Source organism: Stegostoma tigrinum, chromosome 36 (genome assembly GCF_030684315.1).
Source record: "Stegostoma tigrinum isolate sSteTig4 chromosome 36, sSteTig4.hap1, whole genome shotgun sequence".
Lineage (NCBI taxonomy): Eukaryota > Metazoa > Chordata > Chondrichthyes > Orectolobiformes > Stegostomatidae > Stegostoma > Stegostoma tigrinum.
The window spans coordinates 13,016,151-13,036,463 of record NC_081389.1 but is presented as its reverse complement, the minus strand read 5'-3'; positions in this window follow the sequence as shown (position 1 = coordinate 13,036,463).

The window sequence follows — 20,313 nt, the reverse complement described above, 5'->3', positions numbered from 1 at the left end:
ACAGTTAACGATGATTGACTGTTAGCTGCCAGGCTTTGTTCAGATTTCAAACCAGATAGTTAACTCCTACTGTTCATGGCAAAAAGTACTTTTCAGCCATAATTATAATTATAGCATGGTGCGTGATGCTTCTTTAATTCACAGAATAAAAATTAAATGTCCGGTGAAACTCACAATTTGTATAGAAATCAATAAATCATTTGTTGTTTAATTAAAATCTCAAAAACTGATGAGTTATTTGAGTTTGTAAAAGTAGGGAATTGGGCTGTCTTGTAGTTTATTTGGAGAATTGTGGATTTTCACCTTAATTCCATCCTCCATTTACTTTCATGTGCTTCTGGCAAGAAATTAGCAGCATTTTGAAGGCAGAGCTCAAGAAATTTTCTAACAATGTCCACCTTTTGACAAGAGACAAGGGAACATACTTACAAGTGTCTAACTGTATCACAGTTTCTTTGGTACACATTATAGCAATTAAGACAGGAGTTCATTGAGGAATGGCAGCATGGTGACTCAGTGATTAGCAGGGCTGCCTCAAAGCACCAGGGACCGGTGTTTGATTCCAGCCTCCACATTGTCTATGTGGAGTTTGCAGGTTCTCCCCATGTCTGTGCAAACTTCCTTCAGGTGCTCAGGTTTCCTCCCACAGTACAAAGATGAGCAGGTTAGGGTGGATTGGCCATGCTAAATTATCGTAGTGTATAGGGATGGGCAGACTAGTTGGATTAACCAAGGGAAATGCAGGGTGACAAAGATAGGGTCAGGGAGTGGATCTGGGTAGGATTCTCTTCAGAGGGTTGGTGTGGTCTCGATGTTTCTAAACGGTAGGGATCCTATGATAAGTGGAGCACGAACAATTGAATTCATTCAATATGTCACAGTGGCTGCAACATAAAAGAAGTGTTGATAATAATCATTTGGGCCAGGGTTAGCCCTGAGATTCACCTTACAAACATTTGCTAGTTTGTTTACAAACTTTAGTTCCCTTCACTTTTCTTGCAGTCCTCATTCACCAATCATATTAACCACATTAAAATAAAACCAAGAACTGAGCATGCTGGAAAACCCTAAATCAAAACTGTTCCCTGATGGAGTCCTGATGAAAAATCACTGGACCTGAAACATTGTCTCTGCTTTCTCTCCACAGATGCACCCAGGCCTGCCGAATTTCTCCAGTTATTTCTGTTTCTGTTTCACATTAATCACGGTCTCCGTCACTAACCCTTGTACTCCATCAGTGATCTTTACCCTCCATTGGTGAGTAAATTGATTCTACCTTTGCCAAGTCTAGAGTTAAACTTGCCTGCATGCCCCAGCATAAAAAAAAATCAATGGAGACCATGCAAATTGACTATTAAATGGATCTACCAGATATGGCAGTAAAAGACCACATCAATATTAGGAGAAGGTTGTGAGTTGTAAATCATTAAAAAATTTGGAAGCATGTAACATTAACAAAAAGTGACTTACATTTTGGAGACACAGTTGTTATTGTATGCTGGGTGAGTGCTTATGAATAGTGTTTGGATACTTAGATATCAATCAAGAAATGTTTGTAATCAACCTGGAATGTGATGGAAGAGGAAACAATTAATCCTCTCCTGTACGATAATATTTCCAGCTGTTGTAATCACATCAAGGATCAAATTAAACTCAAAGTGTTAGTCTCTTGCAACCTGAACATATCATCTTGTTGTCTCTGTCACTAAATCAGAAAGGAGCAAGCATTTTTCTCTTGATGTTTCTGAAGAGGAAGAAAGAGTGCATGTTAGTGCTTTATATAAAATTTGATGAAGTCAGTATATTGACACAAGCGTAAATATTGAAAACCAATTACTGCATCTGTTAGTCACTTTAGTTAAGTAAAGTTGCCATAGTCCCAAAGCACCATAAAACAGTTGTTTCATCAGATGACCAGTGGCAGTTTAACAGTCATTACACCTCACACAAAAAAAAGAGATTGAGAAGGCAGGGACTTCATGGCAACCTCAGCCAGTGCAGGAATTGAATCCATGCAGTTGGCATCACTCTGAATCACAAACCAAACCTTGAAATTGTAGAGCCAAAAACGAAATTGCCAGTGTCTCACCTGATCATTCAGAGATGGAAAACTTCAAAGATATCTTCTAGGGGGCAGAGTGAAGGGTTGTATAAAGAGGGGCCAAGATGAATGGAGTTGATCATCCGTGTCATAGAGCAGTGTGGGTGAGCTACAGTGGGCGTATGAGCATGCTGTGAGACAGTGATTATGGCACACCATGGCAGCAGGTTGCCTGGCATTAGCGGTACGAGCAATAATTCTTGTGAAGATCCTTGGCACATTTTACTACATCAAAGGTTTTATCTAAGTGCAAGCTGTTGTTAACTAAACTGTTGAAAATATCATTTGATGGGAAAATATCTGGGCAAGTTCTGTTGTGTTGTTTGAAGGTCTCATCCTAAAACAAATCTGATTTGTCAGACTGGGCTGCATATGCAATCCCTACAAACATTAAATGGGACTGCAAGAGGTAACGAGAGGCAGAGATATTAGATGAATGAAATGCCAAAGGAAAGTTATGCCTCAGTTGGGCTTTGGCTGGTTAATTTAACAAGAATACTGGAAAAATTACAACAGCTGGCCATAGAGCCATAGAATTCCCTACAGTGCGGAAGCAGGCCATTCGGCCCATCGAGCTATCACTGCCCCATCCGAAGAGCAGCCCACCCAGACCCACCCCATTCCCTGTTACCCTGCATTTCCCATGACTACCCCATCTAATCTACACATTCCTGGACACTATGGGCAAGTTAGCATGGCCAATCCACCTGACCGCCACACCTTCGTACTTTAGGAGGAAACCAGGGCACCTGGAGTAAATATATGAAAAATGGTCAGCCAATACTCCATCTCCATCTCCATCTGCATGTCCATCTCTCTCACCCCCTCTCTCTCCCTATCTCTCTCTCTCTCTTTCTGTCTCTTTCTCTATCTCTGTCTGTCTCTGCCTCTCTTTTTCAGTTCTGACCCCTGCAACGATGTTTGGAAATGATTCTCAAATTTCCAGTTACTGTCTAGAAGGATCATGAGGTAGGATTTCATATTTCCATACTACAGAAACATTTTATCGGTTAACTTTTTTAAAACAACAGAAAATCTCTCAGTATAACTGTTCTTCACTCTTTCCCTAAAATGAACACTGCCCCACTGTCTCAGCAAGACTGTGGGTGTATCAACTGACTAAAAGTTACAGTGATTTAAGACTATGGATTACCAATACCTTCACAAGGGAAGTTAGAGGTGTGCAAATAAGATTAACTTACCCTACCCAGCAATATTCATATCTTATGAATGATTAAAAACTATCTTAATCTTTCAAGAACCAAACCAATGTTAATCTTTGCTCTCAGGAGCTTCTTAAACCTAATTTCTGATCCTTGAACAGATTTTCACAGCAAGCATCACCTTCAAAATTTTTCCCTTTTGTCAAAGCTGGGTAAGTCTTCCTTCTTGATTTCAATCTTCATGATCCTGCCCTCTTTAATTCAAATGTAAGATCCCGGCTACATTCTGAACAACAGAGACTGACTATCTCTATCTGTCTTCACTCTTTCTCTCTAAGATTCTCACAAGTAGACCTATCTGTGATGTTTATGAACATCAGGTTATGTTTCCTAAGAAAATTCTGGAGGCTGATACCACATTGACTTTCCATGGTATGTTCCCCTCTCAAAGTCCACCTCTAAAGAAGTATGAATCACAAGGGCCCCATATCCAGGTCAAATTATAGATTAACTATCTTTAATACCCCAAGTCCATTATCTCCTGAAATTTTCAAGTATAACCGTGCATAAAATATGAAATTTTGACTACTTTTTTTTATAGATTTGAAGACTAAGGCCTGGATGTTCACTCCTGACGTAAGTGTTCAGAATTGGGAGAAATCCCAATATTCATAATGATTTCAATGAGGAAGCATTTCCCAATCTCTTATTGTAAGACTGTACTACTGTGTTTTAGATTCTCAGACCAATAGAAACAATCTCTATCCAATCAAGTCTCTGAAGAATCTGGTATGTTTCAATTAATTTGTGGCTCAACCTATTAAACTCCAGAGAATATTGGACAGTTATGGACTGGAGTAAACCCCTCAAAATATATTAAGAAGATCACCTATACCCCAACATTATTTTTATTTTTTAACTGCAAGAGCAAGGCATTGTGTTCCGAATGCAAAACTACTGGGCTTGAAGCAAAACACACTTTATTCCAACACTATAGTTAAAGTACAAACAAAAGAAAGAAGAATTGGAATAATTTAACTCTTTTGGAAAAATTAAAAGAATAATAGATTATTTAAATTCTAAACAGCAACTGTTCCAATATGGTAACATCCCATGAACACACCCTTGGCAAAGGCAAATTCAGTAAAATAGATTGTCCTAGATGCAGGCAGAAAGAGAACCCCAGCTTTTAACTGTAAAAGAGAGAGGAATGACAGATTCCACACCCAGCGTCAAGACCCCAGCAACTGCTAAAAATTAAACTAAAACCCTGGTTTTCTGGGAGTTTGATCCCACCCTTTCATGTTGCTTCTATTGTTCCAACTTAAGAAAACAACCCAGGCCCTCACAAGCTGTTTATTGGCTTGAAACAGACCACCTGACATATCTGTTTCAATTTCTCTTCATAAAAAAAATCCAGGGCAAAATACATCTCTCAAAACCATAGGACGATCACGGGAGCCAATTATAGTAATATTTCTTTGTAACTGACTTAACTCCCTTGCATGAAGGCCAGCATGGAATGTGTCTAATTGCTTTCTAATTGCATATTAACTTCTGGCATTCCTGCATTGTCATTTACAAGTGTCATATCTCTCAAAAAAATTGCTGATTTTCTCCTCTTATGAGCAAAGTTAATAAGTTCATAATTTCCCTCTATATAGTCAACTTGTCACGTGCTTACATAAGCTGACTGTGTCTCTTTATGACCTCTTTGCATCTTGTCTACAGCTTGCCTTTCCACACAGCTCTGAATAATCTGCAAACTCAAATGGCTTATCCAAGTCATCAATAAAGATTAATCATTAGCTGAAACTGTAACACTGACCCTTATGGCAATCTACTTCTTTTTCTAATACCAATTTGAAAATCCATCATATGTGCCATCCCATGAAATGTCATCTATTGTGTGGCACCTTATCAAATGCCTTGGAAATCTAAACACACTTTATTGGGACATATTTATTGGTTCTCCTTTATTGAGCTCACTAGTTATATCCTGAAAAATCTCCAATGGGAATAGTCTCTGGTTTAAGGGGTGCCAATTTAAGACTGAGACAAGGAAGAGTTTCTTGTCTCAGAGACTTATGAGTCTTTGGAACTCCTTGCCACAGAGAGCTATGGGGTCAGAATCTTTGTGCATGTATAAGGCTTTGATAGACAGATTCTTGATCAATCTGGGAATCAAGGGTTACGGGGAGAGGGCAGGACAGTGCATGTGAGTTGAATGGCATATCAAGCTTGAGGGGCCAAAAGGCGTCCCCCTGTTCCTTTTTCTTATGGTCCTATGGTTTTGTTAAACAGCATTTCCCTTCTTTAAAACTATCTTGTCTTAAACATACCGTAATTTTCCAAATGCATTGTTAAGACATCCTTAATAATAGATTCCAGCATTCTTCCAATGATTCATTTTGGGCTAAATGGCCAGCCATTCCCTGTTGCCTCTCTCCCTCCTTTCCTGAAAAGTGTTCTCTTTGCCAGTTTCCAAGCTGATGATACTGTTTCTGAACTTAGGGAACATTACGGAATCATAGCTAGCACTCTCACTACTTCTGCAGCTATCTTTTGGATCTTTAGGTTGAGGGCCATTAGACCCTAGGGATTTTAATCCCAAAAATTTCTCCAACACCTTCCCTTTGATAATATCAGTTACCTCATGTTATTTAGTCCCGATATTGCATTCAGTTCCAGGTATGCAGCTTATGTCTTACGCTGTGAAGCCAGACAACAGACAGAACAAAAAAAAATCCATTCATTATGAATTAGCACTGATTGTATCTCCTTGTAAATGCTGTGTAATGACCAAAGTAAGATTTTAACAAAGAAAAAATAGTCTGAAATTCAACACATCTGTTTTCAATTGCCAATATTGAGAATATTGCAGTTTGAACAGCTTTCTGGGGAGGAGTACATCCATGCGTACATGCATTGGAGAAGTACATGTATAAAAAATAAACAGCACTGAGAAAGATTGATCCAGTCCATCAGAATGATTCATATACTGCTTTGGTCTATTGTGTTTGAGTGCTGGAAGGCTGCCTTCCACAAAGGAGTTGAAACATCTGGGTAAGTTAAATAGTGCACTTCAGGTGCAAACTATATGGAGGGAACATTTTTTAAATGTGTCTGTAATTGCAAATAGATGTTAGATTATAACTGTTGGCATGGGGGGAAACTAAAGATTTATGTAGTCAAAGCAGAGGAAAATTGCATTATAATTGAAACCATTTTTAATCTATAAACTGCTGCTATTTTTTTTAACATGACTTCCTGCTCTCAGATTCAAATAAACATGAAGTCAATGTCAATGAAATTTGTTTTGCTATAATAAGTATCAGAGTAATTATTAAAAGAGAGCTATGAATATCTTTGGGGTACATTCCCTCTATCGCCTTGACAAAGCTTGCTGGACCTCATTTTGCTCCTGCAATTCTCAAATCAGGAACAGGATGGAATACTGATGAGTCTCCTAAAGAGAGGCAGTTGAAATGCTCAATACCAGCCAGGACAAAGATCTGCCCTTTGCCTCGAAACTCAACTTGGTATCAACTTGTTAATAGCAACTTGCTGTTATTAAACTAGAAAGAGTACGGAAAAGATTTATGAGGATGTTACATGGATTAGAAGGTTTCAGTTATAAGGAGAGGCTGGACCTTTTACCCTGGAGCTTACGAGACTGAAGGGTCACCCTAAGAGGTCTATAAAATCTTGAGAGAGATACGTAAGGCAGATAGCTCACAGCTTTTCCCTATGGTAGGGGAATTTAAGACCAGAGGGCGTAGGTTTAAAGTGAGAGGGAGGAGACTTGGAAGGACCCAGAGGAACAATTTGCTTCACATGAAGCGTGGTGAGTGTCTAGAACACGCTTCCAGAGATAGTAGTGGAGGGGAGTACAATTTCATCATTTAACAAATATTTGGACAGTTACATGGATGGGATAGGTATGGAGGAATGTAGAGCAAATGCAGGCAAATAGGAATGGTTTAGTTGTGAAAGCTAGGCGGCATGGAAAATTGGGCCTGTTTCCATGATGTAAACCTTTAACTCTGTACAGCAGAGTGCACTGCAGCCATTCTCAAAACGTAATACAGGAGCACATTTCAATCCCTCTCCCTCTCAGCGAAGAGAAACAAACTCCTCAGTGTACCATTACTTCTTCTTCAATATCCCAATTCACAAGTTGTCTAGAGTGATGGCATCAATCCTTCAAAGCCATTGGGCCAAAAACAGAGCATTCCTCACGCAACACCATTCTGAGGGCAGACTGCGGTGATTCAAGAAGTTGCACTGCTATCTTAAATGACAGAGAGCTGTGAACGCAGCCCAACCCATCACAAAAGCCCCAGCCTTCCTTCCTTTGACTCTGTCTATGCTTCCCGCTGCCTTGGGAATCAGCTATCATCAAGGACCCCTTCCACTCCAGTTTACTCTCTTCATCCTCTTCCATCGGACAGAAGATACAAAAGTCTGAAAAGATGTACCAACAGATTTGAGAACAGCTTCTTCCCTGCTGTTATCAGACTTCTGGTTGCTTGTTTTAGGAAGAATATTATCAAGCTAGAGAGATTTACCAGGATGTTGCCAAGTATTGAAGGTATGAGTTATAAAGAAAAGCTGGATAAGTGTTCTCACTGGAGCTTAGGCGGTTGAGAGGTGACCTTACAGAGGTTTATAAAATCATGACATGTAAGATAGGGTTAATGGTAGGTGTTTTTTCACTAGGATGGGGGATTTCAGGACTAGGCATATTCTTAAAGCGAAAGAAGAAATATTTAAAAAGACATGAGGGGCACTTTTTATACAGAGGGTGCTTCATGTGTGGATTAAACTTCCAGCAGAAGTGGTTGCAAAGTTTAAAAGACACTTAAATAAATACATGAATGGTAAAGGTTTCGAGGGATATGGGCCAGAAGTGGGCAGGTGGGATTAGTTTAGTTTGGGATTACGTTCAGCATTGAATCTGTTCTCATGCTCTATAACTTGGGAATGAACCTCTCATATTAGAATTGATCTTTCTCTGCACTCTGGCACTACATTCTGCATTTTGTTCCATAACCCTTATGTGCTTATGTAAGGTATGGTCTACCTGGATAGCATGCAGAACAATACTTTTCACTGTATCTTGGTACATGTGACAATAATAAATTAAATCAAATCAAATCTTCTCTCATGCTAACATGAGAGAAGCTATAAATTCAAATGTCCTAGCATTGGCTGATTGGTATCAGTGTATCCTGCTGGAAATTACAGTTATTGTTGGGTAGCACGTACTGAGTGAGGTGTTTACCTGCTTAAATACATTGAGAGTTATTGTGGGTTAACATCACCAGACCGAACATGCATAGGCACAGAAAATAGAAGCAAGGATAGCCGAATCGGCCCTTCAAAAGCAGGGATTACCGTAGCCAGTAGCAGCAAAGGCATACTCCTGATGTCTTGTATCATGATTATTTTGTTGTCAGGCATTTAAAATAAACACAGAATGCAAATTTACGTGCACTAACATTTTAACGGAATTGTCCCCAGAAAAAATAGCCTTACGTTCTGCTCATTATTGATCACAAAGGTACATTTGTCTTCATAGACTGATAATTTCCTGTAATCATCTTTTGCAACTTATTTTACAATTGGGTCAATTCTGCTCATAAAATACTCCTGCAGAATGCCCATGCTAATAGGAAATCTGTTTAAGAGGACAGAGCAGAATACTGTATAAAGATAAAGTCACCATTATTTGGTTCTCTCATTAGAGACAGGTAACTGGTGATGACTTTTCACTTAAGGCTGGCTTTTTGTCATCTTGCTGTCGTGTGAAAAATGTTCATTTCCTTTTTGGAGTCACAGCTTAAATAGATGCACTGATGGCTTTGACCTGCTAACGTGAAGAGATACAAGTTTAGTCAGTTTCAAAGCAGTTCCCAGCAGAGCTGTGCATCATATAATTGTCTAGAATTCCAAGATGAATTGATAATAACTCAGGAGTTCGGTTGAAATTGTGGAACAAACAATACTTCCAAAACAGGCAAGGGACCGGCAATTGCTTCTGAAAATGGAAGGAGTCTCTCAAAACATAAAGTTTGCTTCTTCAGAATTTTACCATATCAGTGCCAGAGGTAAGTAATAAGACTGGATCGTAATAAATTAACTAATGCATTCTCAGGTTTGCCTGTCCACCTCAAAGGTGGAAAATATTGAATTCTACAGTAATTTCTTACGGGTTAATTTGTTAATCAAATTTATTCGATGATATACAAGAGCCAAAGCTATCGTCTGATAGAAGTAACAAGGTAAAGTTACCATCATCGGGGTTACTTATTTATGCATAAAAAATGTGAAGTGGATATTATGATTGGTTGTGACTGATTAACAACTTTTAAGAAGTTGTAAGGTGCATAGATTTCCGAAAACAGTATATTCAAGGCATCTTTCTTAATATGTCAGTTTCAGGAACATTTCAAAGTTTTGCCAAACTTGTCAACATATTCCGTCGGAAGCAAAACAGTGCACACAGAGTATGAGAGATAATGGGAACTGCAGATGCTGGAGATTCCAAGATAATCAAATGTGAGGCTGGTATGGATAAGAGGAAGTGAAAAGAGCATAAGAGGGCATGGGAGATATATGAGGCAAGGGTGAATGGAAGTGAGAGCTTGAGTGCCCAATAGTCACTAATAAAACTGGAATAACGTTAAAGTGAAGGGAGACCAGCCTTCCAATCTACTAGAGATAATGGGAACTGCAGATGCTGGAGAATTCAAGATAACAAAGTGTGGAGCTGGATGAACACAGCAGGCCAAGCAGCATCTCAGGAGCACAAAAGCTGACGTTTCGGGCCGAGACCCTTCATCAGAGACGGGGATGGGGAGAGGGTTCTGAAATAAATAGGGAGAGGGGGGAAGCAGACCGAAGATGGATAGAGGAGAAGATGGGTGGAGAGGAGAGTATAGGTGGGGAGGTAGGGAGGGGATAGGTCAGTCTGGGGAGGACGGACAGGTCAAGGAGGTGGAATGAGGTTAGTAGGTGGGAAATGGAGGTGCGGCTTGAGGTGGGAGGAGAGGATAACTGAGAGGAAGAACAGGTTAGGGAGGTGGGGACGAGCTGGGCTGATTTTGGGATGCAGTGGGGGAGGGGGAGATTTTGAAGCTGGTGAAGTCCACATTGATACCATTGGGCTGCAGGGTACCCAAGCGGAATATGAGTTGCTGTTCCTGCAACCTTCGGGTGGCATCATTGTGGCACTGCAGGAGGCCCAGGATGGACATGTTGTCTAAGGAATGGGAGGGCGAGTTAAAGTGGTTTGCGACTGGGAATTGCAGTTGTTTATTGCAAACTGAGCGTAGGTGCTCTGCAAAGTGGCCCCCAAGCCTCTGCTTAGTTTCCCCAATGTAGAGGAATCCATAACAGTTACAGTGGATACAGCATACTACATTGGCAGATGTGCAGGTGAACATCTGCTTGATAAGGAAAGTCATTTTGGGGCCTGGGATAGGGGTGAGGGAGGAGGTGTGGGGGCAAGTGTAGCACTTCCTGCGGTTGCAGGGGAAGGTGCCGGGTGTGGTGGGGTTGGAGGGGAGTGTGGAGCAGACAAGGGAGTCCCGGAGAGAGTGGTGTCTCCGGAATGTGGACAAGGGTGGGGAGGGAAAAATGCCTTTGGTGGTGGGGTCGGATTGTAGATGGCAGAAGTGTCGGAGGATGATGTGTCGTATCTGGAGGTTGGTGGGGTGGAAGTCCTCCTCCTGGACACCACCCCTAGGCCTCCTACCCTCCCTTGACCCCTTCATCTCCAACTGCCATCAAGACATCAACCGCCTCAACCTCTCCACCCCTCTTATCCACTCCAGTCTCTCCCCCTGCAGAACGGGTCCCTCCACTCCCTCCGGTCCAACGCCAACCTCACCATCAAACCCGCAGATAAGGGAGGTGCAGTTGTAGTATGGCGCACTGACCTCCACAATGCTGAGGTCAGGCCCCAACTCTCCAATACCTCCTCCTGCCGCCCCATGGATCATGACCACACCCTCGAGGCACCAAACCATCATCTCCCAAACCATTCACAACCTCATCACCTCAGGTGACCTCTCACCCACAGACTCCAACCTCATTGTTTCCCAACTCCACACCGCCTGCTCTATCTCCTTCCCAAAATCCACAAACCTACCTGCCCTGCTTGACTCATTGTCTCCGCCTGCTCCGTCCCCACTGAACTCATCTCCACCTATCTGGATGAAGGGTCTAGGCCCGAAACGTCAGCTTTTGTGCTCCTGAGATGCTGCTTGGCCTGCTGTGTTCATCCAGCCTCACATTTTATTATCCACCTATCTGGAGTCCATTTTCACCCCCTTGGTCCAGGAACTCCCTACCTATGTCCGTGACACCATCCACGCCCCCCACTTCCTCCAGAACTTCCAATTCCCTGGCCTCCAACACCTCAGTTTCACCATGGACATCCAGTCCCAACACACCTGCATTTCTCATGCCACCGGCACCCGCAAAGGCCCAAGCTATGCCTGCCTCTTTGTAGGTTATGTGCAAGAGTCCCTCTTCTGCACCCACACTGGTCCCAAACCCCATCACTTCCTCCGTTACATTGATGACTGTAACGGAGCCGCCTCTTGCTCCCAAGAGGAGCTCGAACAGTTCATCCACTTTGCCAACACCTTCCACCCCAACCTCAAGTTCACCTGGGCCATCTCCAACACATCCCTCACCTTCCTGCCCTCTGTCTCCATCTCAGGCAACCAACTAGAAACTGATGTCCATTTCAAGCCCACCGACTCCCACAGCTACCTAGAATACCCTTCCTCTCACCCACCCTCCTGCAAAACTTCCATCCCCTATTCCCAATTCCTTCACCTCCACTGCATCTGCTTGCAGGATGAGGCTTTCCACTCCTGCACATCCCAGATGTCCTCGTCCTTCAAGGGCCACAGCTCCGCCCCCCCCGCCCCCCCCGCAGTGGTCGAGAACGCCCTCGACCGTGCCTCCCGCATTTCCTGCAACACATCCCTCACATCCCGCCCCTGCAATAACCGCCCCAAGAGAATCCCCCTCGTCCTCACATACCACCCCACCAACCTCCGGATACAACGCATCATCCTCCGACACTTCCGCCATCTACAAACTGACCCCACCACACAAGACATTTTTCCAACCCCTCCCCTGTCTGCTTTCGGGAGAGACCACTCTCTCCGTGACTCCCTTGTTCGCTCCACACTGCCCTCCAACCCCACCACACCCAGCACCTTCCCCTGCAACTGCAGGAAGTGCTACACTTGCCCCCACATCTCCTCCCTCAGCCCCATCCCAGGCCCCAAGATGGCCTTCCATATCAAGCAGATGTTCACCTGCACATCTGCCAATGTGGTATATTGTATCCATTGTACCCGGTGTGACTTCCTCTACATTGGGGAAACCAAGCAGAGGCTTGGGGATCGCTTTGCAGAACACCTACGCTTGGTTCACAATAAACAACTGCACCTCCCAGTCGCAAACCATTTTAACTCCCCCTCCCATTCCTCAGATGACATGTCCATCATGGGCCTCCTGCAGTGCCACAATGATGCCACCCGAAGGTTGCAGGAACAGCAACTCATATTCCGCTTGGGAACCCTGCAGCCCAATGGTATCAATGTGGACTTCACAAGCATCAAAATCTCCCATTCCCCGACTGCATCCCAAAACCAGCCCAGTTCATCCCCGCCTCCCTAACCTGTTTTTCCTCTCACCTATCCCCTCCTCCCACCTCAAGCCGCACCTCTATTTCCTACCTGTTAATCGCATCCCGCCTCCTTGTCCTGTCTGTCCTCCCTGGACTGACCTATCGTCTCCCTACCTCCCCACCTATACTCTCCTCTCCATCTATCTTCTCCTCTATCCATCCTCGGTCAACCTCCACTTCTCTCCCTATTTATTTCAGAACCCTCTCCCCATCCCCCCTCTCTGATGAAGGGTCTAGGCCTGAAACATCAGCTTTTGTGCTCCTAAGATGCTGCTTGGCTTACTGCGTCATCCTGCTCCACACTTTGTTATCTCTTCCAATCTACCAACCTTATTATCCACTTATCTCTGTAATCAACTTGGGACTTCTGGATGTAGCAACTCCAACCCCAGTCTTCTCTGTTTTCCGCAAAATGGGGAAATTTTCTGACTTCTGTTTCCCATTTCTGTGCAAAAACCTAGCCCTCAGTGTTATTCTAGATAATGAAATTTGGGATGACTGTATAGAAGCACATTACACTTATTCCAGAAGTGAAAACTGTTTCTTCTGGCATAGAACATAGAACATAGAACATAGAACAGTACAGCACAGAACAGGCCCTTCAGCCCACAATGTTGTGCCGACCATTGATCCTCATGTATGCACCCTCAAATTTCTGTGACCATATACATGTCCAGCAGTCTCTTAAATGACCCCAATGACCTTGCTTCCACAACTGCTGCTGGCAACGCATTCCATGCTCTCACAACTCTCTGCGTAAAGAACCTGCCTCTGACATCCCCTCTATACTTTCCAGCAACCAGCTTAAAACTATGACCCCTCGTGCTAGCCATTTCTGCCCTGGGAAATAGTCTCTGGCTATCAACTCTATCTATGCCTCTCATTATCTTGTATACCTCAATTAGGTCCCCTCTCCTCCTCCTTTTCTCCAATGAAAAGAGACCGAGCTCAGTCAACCTCTCTTCATAAGATAAGCCCTCCAGTCCAGGCAGCATCCTGGTAAACCTCCTCTGAACCCTCTCCAAAGCATCCACATCTTTCCTATAATAGGGCGCCCAGAACTGGACGCAGTAGGCATGGTGGCCTAGTAGTTAGCGCTGCTGCCTCACAATTCCAGGGACCTGGGTTTGATTCAAGATTTGGGTGGCTGTCAGTGAGGAGATTGTACATTCTCTCTATGTTTGCATGGGTTTTCTCTGGTTTCCTCTCACAGCCCAAAGATATGTGATTTGGCCATGCTGAATTGCTGAAAATTGTCAGGAATGTGTACTGTGGTAGATTTTCCATGAGAAATGCGGGGCTATATGATACTGAGTGTGAAGCTGGGTGGGATGCGCTTTGGAGGGTCAGTGTGGACTCAATGGGCCAAATAGTTTGCTTCTACACTGTCACAATTCTAAGTTGACAGGTTTATCCTCTGCACACATTTAACAGGAACAATGGAAACAGAAGCATGAATAGGCCATTTTATTCTTAGATCCTTTGAGATTTCTCTGCTGTTGAATAAGGACCTCTTTTAAGTTAACTCCAGCTTTCTATCCCACTGAGGAATCCATCTAGAATTGGAATGGCCTGGGGAAAGGAAAGCAGCTATTCAGCAACTTCTTTTATCAGAACTCCTTGTTCGATACCAAAATCAGGTTGCAGAGTTGAGTATTTGGATTTGGAAAATGCAAGCTGGGGCAGTTCCTGGCTTTGCCAATTGGGAGCACTCATCTTCTCCTCCCATGCTAGCCGTATTACCATCTCCAAGCATCATGTGTGGGCACAGTTTGGTCCTGGTGCTTCCCCAGGCAAGCTCGAGGTGCCATCACAATAGCACCGAGATGGGCTGCTTGGAAGGTTTCTCCCCCTCAGTTCTTGGGGACATCAACCAAGCTGCCCATCATTTTCCATGCACCCTCACCCTTAATCCTAATGTGCCTTACCCACACTCAGATGTCTTGCTTCTTCCCAGCTGGGAGATGGGGGAGCCCGGTGGCTCAGTGGTCAGCACTGCTGCCTCACGTTTCTAGGGGCCTGAGTTTGATTCCATCCTTAGGCGACTGTCTGTGTGGAGTTAGCACATTCTCTCCGTGTCTGATTAGATTAGATTAGATTACATTCCCTACGGTGTTGAAAAAAGCCCTTTGGCCCAACAAGTCCACACTGCCCCTTGAAGCATCCCACCCAGACATATCCCCCCTGTAACCCACACATCCCTGAACACTACGGGCAATTTAGCATGGCCGATCCACCTAGCCTGCACATCTTTGGACTATGGGAGGAAACCGGAACACCTGGAGGAAACCCACGCAGACACAGGGAAGATGTGCAAATTCCACAAAGACAGTCACCCGAGGTTGGAATCGAACCCGGGCCCCTGGTGCTGTGAGGCTGCAGTGCTAACCACTGAGCCACCATGCTGCCCCATGCTGTCTGTGGGGGTTTCCTCCATGTGCTCTGGTCTAAAGATGTGCAGGCTAGGTGGATTGGCCATGCTAAATTGCCCATAGTGTACAGGGGTGTGTAGATTATGGGTGGGTTAGAGGTGGATGTGTCTGGGTGGGATGCTGTGAGAGTCGGTGTAGACTTGCTGGGCCAAAGGGCCTGTTTCCACACTGTAGGGATTCTATGAATCTATCTACTTGTGTGCGAGAAGGCCCATCAAGCAATTGTCTCAGACAGAAAAGGCTGAGCAAGTTGAGCAAAAATAATATTGTGAAGAATAAACTTCTTTTTCCTTCTTCCTTCGTGGTGATATCCTGAGCTACTTGCTGCAGTGCGGACTTGGACTCTAGGGCTCAGTGTGGACCTGGTGTGATAATCTCTCGGCCGAGCATAACAATCTCTTTGCCCAGTTTGTCGGCCTCTTGGCAGCCCAGGTGGTGGTCTCATGGCGTCTCAGCGTGGCCTTAGTATGGACTTCCAGCCTCAAGATGATTCCAGAGCGGTTTCACATCCTGAGGGCATTGAAGTGAAGCCAAGTGCGGGCTGGGGTTAAGGCCCAATGCGGGCTGGGTTGGAAGAACTGTTACTCTGAACCTTTTGTGTTTTTAATTTTTGAGGTTTTTTCCTGAAGAATTTGAACCTAAGAACCTGTACCTAGGTACCCTGTATCCAAAATCATGCTGTAAGCTTTTCATTAGAGTACATGCGACAATAAACCTAATTCTATGTCAAATTCTAATTATTAATTGACAGTTGATCATGAGGAGCAAGTGTGATCTTTCCTGCAGAAACCTGCACTTTGGAACACTTTAAGTTGCTGTATAGGGACAAAGTTTGCATTTTGCATTTGCTGTCAGTGTAAATCGTCTGGAATTTTGCTGGTTTTCTGAAGTAAAGTTACAGTTTGAGTTTACACTCAGGATGTGCATGAGCCCAACGTAAAATATTCCTTGAGCTAGTGTGCTCATGATCTTGTTAAAAGATAGAACAGGCTAGGTGAGCTGAATGACTCAGTCCTGATCTTGTTTCTTATGATCTTATGAAACTGATTTTGTTAGCTGGATTGCACAACCCCTACAGTATGGAAACATGCCATTCAGCCCAACAAGTCCATACCAGCTCTCCAAAGAGCATCCCACCCAGACCCATCTCTTGTATTCTTGCATTTCCTATGGCTAACGCACGTAATCTAAACACCCCTGAACACTTTGGGCAATTTAGCGTTGCCAATCCACCTAGCCTGCATGTCTTTGGAGGGGGGGAGGAAACCCACACAGACATTGGGAGAATTTGCAAACTCCACACAGTCACCCAGGAGTGGAAACAAATTTGGGTCCCAGGCGCTGTGAGGCAGCAGTGCTAACCTCTATTGCTTGGAAGCTGCACATACAAAAACAGTTTGTAAACTCACTGCAGCAAACTGTTTGACAGTGCCTCAATTATTAATTTCTCAAGCATATCAAATAAATCGAAGGACTGCAGAAGCATGAAATTTGAAACAAAACTGGAAACTGCTGAAGAAACTCAACAGATCAGCCAGCATCTGTGGAGAGTCAGCAGGGTTAATATTTTGAGTCCTTCTTCAGTGGATTCAAAAAACTAATTCTAGCTTTTCTCCACACATGCTGCCAGCCCTGTTGAGTTTAGCAGCGATTTCAGCTTTTGTTCTTAAACTCTCATTCACCTCTTTTGCAAAACCTTCCATATCCTTGCTGCTTCTGATTTCCACAATTCTGACAGTGTTTCCACCCTCCAAAATATCTCCTACTCTAATTCTGGTCTTAGTTACAGTTCTTAGGGATTAACGCATATGGGAAGAAAGTGGAAACAGGGTACTGTGTTGGCTGATTGATCATGCTCATACTAAGGGCAGAGTAGGCTTAAAGGGCTTAAGGGCCCATTCCTATTTTCTATTTCTATGTTTCAAAGTTTAGAAACTCTATTTTCATTGACCCACCATTGGAGGACATATCTTCAGCGGCCTCAGATTGGAACTCTGGAATTCAGATCATAAATCTGCTATGTATTGCATTTTGGTAAAACAAACAAGGGGCAGGACTTATACAATTTAAAGGAGGGCCTTGGGTAGCTTTGCAGAACAGACAGACCTAGGAGTTCTGGTACATATTTCTCTGAAGTTGCATATTGTGTAGGCAGGCTGCTTAAGAAGGAATTTAGCACCCTTGCCTTCATTGCTGAGACTTCTGAGTGTAGAAGTTGGGACATCATGTTGAGGTTGTACAGGACTTTGGTGAGGCCTGCTCTGGAGTAAGGTGGAGAAGGTTCAGAAAAGATTTATCAGGATGTTGTTGGGAATGGAGGGTTTGAGTTATAAGTGGTTAGATATGCTAAGAGTTTTTTTCACTGGAGGATAGGAGGTTGAGGGCTGAACTTACAGACGTTCATAAAATCACGAAGGGTACAGACAACATGAATTACAAATATCTTTTCCTTAATGACAAAGTGTAGAGCTGGATGAACACAGCAGGCCAAGAAGCATCTTAGGAGCAGGAAAGCTGACGTTTCGGGCCTAGAATTGTCGTACAATGCTGATGAGTAAATGTTGTGTCAATTTAAAACACATGCGATTTAATTTAAATTGGGCTTTTCCTCTCAAATCCACTCAACAGCTCTGCACAGTCCTGGTTAAATAATTCACTCAATCGCAAAGATGAAGTAATTTATCAGGGTTGCAACTGTGTCTGTTTATGTCCATGTAAGAGTCCAGTCCTGAAACGTCAGCTTTTGTGCTCCTTAGATGCTGCTTGGCCTGCTGTGTTCATCCAGCCCCGCACTTCATTTACTCTGTCAATATGGCAACTTACTTTGAAGATGGTGAAACTCATACCTGTGAACAACTTCTATTTTAAAATGTTACTAAGTTTGTGGCGAATGAAGGGAGACTGTTACACTTTGAAGTTGAGCAGATATTTGAGAGAATTAGATTTGCAGGACTGTGCGGGTTAGAGACAGAGAAAATGGGACAGGTTAAGTTGTTCCACAGAAAACCAACATTAGATCCGATGGGCAGAGGAACCTCTTTCTATGTGATCATGAATCTATGGGGCATATTTTTGCCATCAAGGTAGAGAGTTTGGGTTTTCAGACTTGCCTTGCAATTAGAGCGCTGTTAGATCCAAACATTATATTTTGGGAAATTTGCTGGATAAAATCAGCCCACTGCTTCCAGTCTTTTGGCAGCTGGGGCCAGGCGAGTGCTGAGTTGGTTCGCTTGGGACTCTAACATTCTTGTGCAAAAGCAAGATTGCTAGAAGAAGTAAGCAAACTGGAAAAACTCAGCAGGTCTGGCATCAGCTGTGGAGAGAAACAGTTAGCATTGCAGCTCATTAACCCTCATTCAGAAACAATGAGGGATAAATTTTTATTTTTAAATTTTCGGGTTTGGTTTGAAATCCGGGACGTTGCCCCTTCCCAAACTCTACAATGTCTTCCAGCCCCTCAGTCCTCCAACGATGGCGTAGTGGTTGACCTCAGAGCACCAGGAATATAGGTTCGATTCCACCTTCAGACAGCTGTGTGGAGTTTGCACACTCTCCCCGTGTTTGCATGGTTTTCCTCCGGATGCTCCAGTTTCCTCCCATGGCCAAAAGATATCCATGTTAGGGTGGATTGGCCATGCTAAATTTCTCATAGTGTCCAGGGATGTTTTGATTAGGTTGGTTAGCTATGGGAAATGCAATGTTACAGGGACAGGATGCGGCTGCGTGGGATGCTCTTCAGAGGGTCAATGTGGACCTGAAGGGCCAAATGGCCTGTTTCCATGCTGTAGGGACCCTATGATATCAGTGCTGTTGATTCTGGCCTTTTGGGCATCAGCAATCACTCCATCCCTTGCGTGTCATACATTCAGTTGCCTAGATACTAAACTCTGGAATTTCCTACCCTCTCCTGTACCTTGGGTCTCTCTACCACACTATCCTCTTCAAATCACTCCTTAAAATCCATCTCTTTGACTTTTGTTCACTCGCCCTGATATCGTGGTTTTGTCTTACAATGTGTGGTATTTCCCCAACAGCCTATTGCTGGCTCCTTGTTGTAATTTCCACTTTCCATGTGTGGTACTGGTTAAGGTCTATTTCAGGCAGTCCACTGGTCACAAATCCTCCTTTGTCTTTAGCTGACATCTGGTGTCAAAAGGGACTTGGTTAGCTCAGTTGGCTGGATTGCTGGCTTGTGAAGTGGTGTGATACCAACAGTGTAGGTTCAATTCCCACACTATCTGGGGTTATCATGAAGGACCTTCTCAAATTCACTACTCACTTGATGCATGACAAACCACCACCAGTAGTCTCTCTCTTTCTTTCATGAGAGAGTAGCCCTTTGATCTAGTAAGACTATGGTGACTTTATCAAATGATTGGAGGTGGAAGATACACCACCGTAGAGTATCTACAGAAAAGGCAGTATCCTTAAACAATAAGGTTTACTGCACAATAGCAACATATACAACCATGTTTGCTTCGGGTAAATTTATGAGGACCATGAGGAGCTGGTGCAGGTATATCTGCTCCCTCCAAAAGCTTGAGTAATAATTCTTGTGAAGAATCTTGCTTCCTGACTTTTTCTCTATACTGAAAGACAAGTCAAGACTTGTGAATCTCCAAGCTCTGGCCTGATGGCACAAAACGCAAAAGAAGCAAAGCAAGGCAGAGTTGCTGGGAGCTACCAAGCTGGCAAAATGAGTGAACCCTAGGAGAACAAGTGAGGAGACCTGAAATACACCCAATTCCAATCCAGGAGATGGATGCCTGTACCTGAGCTCAAAATGTTCCAAAAGAGAGTGTGGTGGAAACTGCAAAGCGTAGCATTTGTGCGCAGAAGTGGATTGCAGAGGGTGAGATGAAGCTGGTACTTGTCCAAAATCAATGTCCGTGGACAGGG